This window comes from Peromyscus maniculatus, chromosome 21, assembly GCF_049852395.1.
Source record: "Peromyscus maniculatus bairdii isolate BWxNUB_F1_BW_parent chromosome 21, HU_Pman_BW_mat_3.1, whole genome shotgun sequence".
Taxonomy (NCBI): Eukaryota; Metazoa; Chordata; class Mammalia; order Rodentia; family Cricetidae; genus Peromyscus; species Peromyscus maniculatus.
Genome location: NC_134872.1, coordinates 414,559 through 420,304, shown reverse-complemented (window position 1 = coordinate 420,304; position 5,746 = coordinate 414,559). Strand labels below are relative to the sequence as shown.

General features: G+C 39.8%; 1 pseudogene; it reads right to left on the bottom strand.

Annotated features, from left to right (window-relative positions):
- Positions 1-4,436: 4,436 nt before the first annotated feature.
- On the bottom strand, positions 4,437-5,378 carry LOC102912749 (olfactory receptor 14J1-like; annotated as a pseudogene).
- Between the last annotated feature and the right edge of the window lie 368 nt (positions 5,379-5,746).

Genomic DNA, 5,746 nt, shown 5'->3' with positions numbered 1-5,746 from the left:
TCATCATCCCAACCAGCATGATTTATTCCAATAGGCATTTGGTTATTTAATTGCTCTGAGTAGGGGTTTCCTCTACAACTGCAGGAAAGGTTTGAACTGGATTTACTGTGGGGGTCTGCCTGAGGCCCCTCTGGGAGTTTTCCAAAGCCCGAGGCAAAGGATTACCTTGCCTGTCCCTTGCTGATCTACATTCGTTGGTCCAGTGTTTTCCCTTACCACACCTTCTGCATACTCCAGAAGGAAGGGGCATTCTGTTGCCATTGTTCCTTGAAGAAACATCATTTCTAGGAATGACCTGCTTACAGTCCCTTTTCAAATGTCCTTGCTTTTCACATCCAAAACATCTAATATTTCTCAAATCTTTTGAAATTGCTTCTCCTAACCACATATCATCATGGTCATGAGCCTCAACATTAACCGTCTCTAATCCAATTTTCCAAGGGTATAGATCTTGCCTTTAATGGCCTGATTATTCTTTTGCATGCTGCATTCGCATTCTCAAAGGCCAAAGATTCAATTATTACCTGACCAGCTTCTGAATTCAGGACCATCCCCTTTACTGCTGAAGCCAGTCTTTATAAGAAATCTGTGAAAGATTCTTTTGGGCCCTGTATAACCTTTGTAAATGACTCAGTTTTCTTTCCTGGTTCCTCAACTCTGTCCCATTCATTCAAGGCTGCCATTCGACATAGAATTAAGGTTTGGATATCATATAAACATTGTGTTTGTACTGAAGCATATTGGCCTTCTCCAACAAGCTGATCCTGGAAGACTTGTATCCTTTATCCCTCTATTGTTTTTCTATGTTTTTACCCTCCTCTTTAAACCACATTTGCCACTGGAGCCTTTGTCAGGGTTCTAGAATAGCATGTGCCAGCTCCTGCCAGTTCTGTGGTATAATCCTATTATAAGTTGACCAGGTGTTTAACATTTTCTTTTTTTTTTTCTTTTTTCTTTTGGTTTTTCGAGACAGGGTTTCTCTGTGTAGCTTTGCGCCTTTCCTGGAACTCACTTGGTAGACCAGGCTGGCCTCAAACTCACAGAGATCCGCCTGCCTCTGCCTCCCAAGTGCTGGGATTAAAGGCGTGCGCCACCACCGCCCAGCTAACATTTTCTTTACATATAGGGAATGCATGCCATAAGATACTATTGCCTCCTTAAACTTTCGTAAATCTAACATTTCAATTGGAGTCCAAATATTTTGTGTATTCACTTGATCAGGTAACTGATGTACGGTTACCAGATAAATTAAGGGTGATTGTGTGAAAACAGGCTTTCTTTCTGTAACCTTATGATCCAGTCTTGAAACAACTTCACTGTTAATTTCTTCTGCCTGAATTTGAATTTCTGTTTAATTTATTTTAACAGGTTTGACAGGTTTTTCTAAAACTTTTATCCTGGCGCTTAAATTGACTATCTTTTTAAATAGTAAAATGAGGATAAGAAAAGTAATAAAGTGCATAATTTGATCAACATTAATCTTCTCATATAGTTGTTCCATTGTCAGACTTCCTAAAATTTCAAACAAAGCCCAATTTTCTTCCAATGTACACGTAAAACCCATTTTTTTTAAAATGTGGAAAAAATTTCTCTTTTAAATAGTTTCCTTTAAAATATCTGATGTCTTAATTGACTTACCAAGTCTGTGTAGAACAGTAGAAATCTGAGGGAATTTCAAAATATCCACCTAGTGTCCAACGTGTGAATCGAGAGAGAGAGAGCGAGAGCGAGAGCGAGAGCGAGAGCGAGAGCGAGAGCGAGAGAGAGAGAGAGAGAGAGAGAGCAAGAAAGTGTAACCACAAGTTCAGGCTAAAAGCTTAGATCCAGCCACGTGTTCCTGCTTGAGCCAAGTCAAGCCTGGTCTCTGGCTTCCTTAAGCTCCGACCATGTATGTTGGCTTTACAGGCAGGGGCCCTGTTCAGCAGGGCAGGCCTGAGTTGTTTGTAGCACTGGCTTTAAGCAAATAGCTCCAGCTGTAGTTAACCACTTGGGGCTATGGTCAGTCCGGCCTGAGACCAAGCCAACCTAGGCCGGAGCTAGGGAGCTGGGCCACCCAGGCGGGAAACCAGACCTGCCACCAAGCCAAGCCAAGAGGTTTTTAATGGATTCTTGCCACATTGGGCACCAAATGTAGAAGTAACCCTCTTATTAAATAAGAAACACAGAGCCAATGTAAAGATGAAAGCTCAAGAGGTCAGAGTTAATAGCAAGCTATCGCAGAAGCTGGGCAGTGGTGGAGCACTCCTTTAATCCCAGCTCTTGGAAGGCAGAGCTAGGTAGATCTCTGTGTGTTCAAGGATACAGCCAGCATGGAGACACACGCTTTTAATCTCAATACCAACCATAGAAGACCTGGAGGTCTGTACAGACAGGCAGTGATGAGGCGGTCATGTGGTTGGGTTTACAACCAATGAGAAGGCAGAACAGAAAGTCTTTATAAAGATAAACACAGAGGAAGTAGCTCTCTTGGCTGAAGAGGACAGCTGAAGCAGGAAGAGTGAGGCTCTTAGCTCTAACCTCTTGAGCTTTCATCTGTACATTGGCTCTGTGTTTCTTATTTAATAAGACGGTTACTTCTACAGTTGGGGCATCCATTCTTTAGCCTATAGGCCAAGAGTCTCTCAGTTATTTTTTTCTGTGTTCTGTAGAATGTCTGGTAGTCTCTTTCATGAACCAGGAAACTGAAGGACCATCTTGCCGTGCAAAATTCAATGGTCACCTTCCTAAGGGTTCTACATGTCCAGTCAATATAATGTTTTGTCAAGCAGTCCAGGCAAGAACAGTTTCTTGCCCAAATGGCCATTTTTTTCCAAGAAGAAGATAAACTTCATATGGAGTGTCTTTGCTGCCCATCCCCCTCTCTGAATTAAATTGGTGCTGCCAGGAGCAGATGTGTCTCACTGTCCAGAAAGTCTGTTTTTAAAACATTTTGAATGCCATATTCTGTAGGTCTTTGACATGTTCGAAGATTATCTATCTATCTGAAATATATCTATGAATACCTAGAAAACTTAACTAACATGACTACAAGTTTGATTATCATAGATGACTATTAATCTGTATTTCTTAATTATACATTACAATTTCAAATGAGTTATACAAATATAATACCTTAAACAAGAGTAAAAATATACATCAGTATAACTAAATTAACTTTAAATTTGTATCAATAAACTAAAATCCATAGCAATGAAAAACAGTTCTAAACAAGTTGTTCTTTAAAAGTAGATTCAATAATCTACCCTTTCATCCTATCATATCTATGTCAGGCAATCAATATATAATAATAGTCATTCAGTAAAATTGTCTAGACATCAACATAAAAACATTGAAGGCATAGTAGTAGATGGAAAATTCATGCTTCTTTTCTAATTCAATAGACTAAAACAGTCCATTAAAATGAATATATAAAATTGTGCTATTTTTTAATGTTTTGTGACTCCAAAGGCAGAGTTTATGTCTTACAGCAAGTATAGTGAATGCTTTAATTTATGCAGTAGAAACTCTTGATTATAAATTTAATGTTGTGTCTTGACCCAGAGTGTTTAATATTTGTTGCCACTGATATAAAAAAACTCATACTCAATGGACATGACATGGTAGAAAATATTGTTTGGCTGCATGAGATCTGCATGAGGTCAGCTCAGTAGCGAAATGCATTTACTGTCAAGACTCATGACCTCAGTTTTGTTCCTAGGTCCCACATTGTTGAAAAAAGAGAACTGATTCCTGCAAGTTATTATTGGTGAAATTATTATGGCCACTCCACGTAGTTAAAAGGAAGATTTATTTAGTGGGTAACTTACAAAAAAGGGAAAGGTAGGTTGTGTGGTTTGGGGAAGGTGTATCGAAGTCCAGCGGTGTTCTCTGGAGCTCTGCTCGGTCCACCTCCACTGTCCCAGAACAGAGAGAGCGCTTGCCCATCCAGGTCTTGGGTCTCCAGGTGCCTCCCCTGGCCCCACCTCGTAGGCGTGACAGTTGCCAGAATCTCAATGGGGGTTGGAACTTCCAGATCCAAGCTGGAATGGCTACCCACTACAAGTTATCCTTGGACCTCTGCATGTGCACCATGTATGTATACATGAGAAGCATTAAGTATAATAGAATTTAACAAGTATAATGATTCATTTTTTTAAAGATTTATTTATTTATTTTGTATACAGCATGTATGACTGCAGGCCAGAAGAGGGCACCAGATCTCATTATAGATGGCTGAGAGCCACCATGTGGTTGCTGGGAATTGAACTCAGGACCTGTGGAAGAGCAGTCAGTGCTCTTAACCTCTGAGCCAACTCTCCAGCCCTAATGATTCATTTTATTTTAATTTTAAACAACAAAATGATTTTAATTGTTCCTGTAAAGAAACTGTACTGAGTATCTATAATGACACTAGCTGTGTATTGCAGTTTATCTATAAATATTGTTGCCTGCAGCCATTAGTTGGAGCAGGAGTGTTTCAGTAAATGAGGAACATTACAGAAGAATTGGTTGATTATTTTTAACCCTGAAGAATCTGATAGAAAATGTGGTTGCTGTGTACAAGATTCCTGGGTGTTGTGGATATTGCTCTGTATGCTATGAATGTGTGTTGGTCTGAGTTGGTTGATAAATAAATCACTGACTGACCATAGCCAGGCAGAAAGTATAGTATAGGCAGGATAAGCAGAGAGGAGAATTCTAGGAACAGGGAGGCTGAGTCAGAAGTTGCCAACCAGACACAGAGGAAGCAAGATGTGAAGGCAGAACTGAGAAAAGATACTAAGCCATGTGGCTAAACATAAATAAGAATTATGGGTTAGTTTAAGTGTAAGAGCTAGTCAATAGTTAGCCTGAGCTAATGACGAAGTAGTTTTAATTAATATAAGCTTCTGTGTGTTTACTTGGGTCCAAGCGGCCACAGGTCTGGGGAGCCAGGCAGGACCAGGAAAATTTCATCTAAACTTGGTATGCCTCTACTTAACCACACAGCTATCACAGCCCATCTGTACTTTCTGGAACCCATGATGACATCATAGTGCAGAGGGAGACAAATGATCACATAGTGGTCATAAAATATCACTGTGAGAATGAACACCTTGGCCCAGGCCAAAGAAGCAAAGAAGAAAACATGTAGCACACAGAGCATATGAAATGTAGATAGTACCACCAAGGAACTTTCTGAGTGTGGAATTGTGACAGAAAAGTAGGTGACATTGAGATAGGAAAAGTGATTTAGGAAATAATGGAATTGGAGATTGAACTTATGGGTCCAGTGTTGTGATGGTGAAAATGATGAGGTTACCTGCCAATCCCAATAGGGATGTCACCATGAAAAGCAAATCATGTAAGAGCCAACGGTCACAGTTGTCAGAGAACCCTGTGAGGAAGAATCCACTCATTTGGTTATGTTTTTGCCAATCCTTTTGTGGATAGAATTTATGATAGTACCTGGAATAAAAACATATGTGCAATGCCATAGAAAGACAGTACATTTATCCAACATTGCTTATTTCACAGTTAATGTCTGCAAGCATGTAATTTGTCAGCCACATTCTGGATGTGATAATCTAAAGTTTGAATAGCTCATATTTCTTACATGTTTTTATTAGGAAAGCAGTTGCTACAGGTGGATGAAAATGTGGTAAAGTCATTGTTACTGTCTCATAAAATGTTAATTTGTAAGATTGAGGCCTCCTGGGATTTCCCCCACACACATTAGCCTATCTACTGCTGTTGTCCTTGTTCAGCTCATGTTCAGGTAGTAATG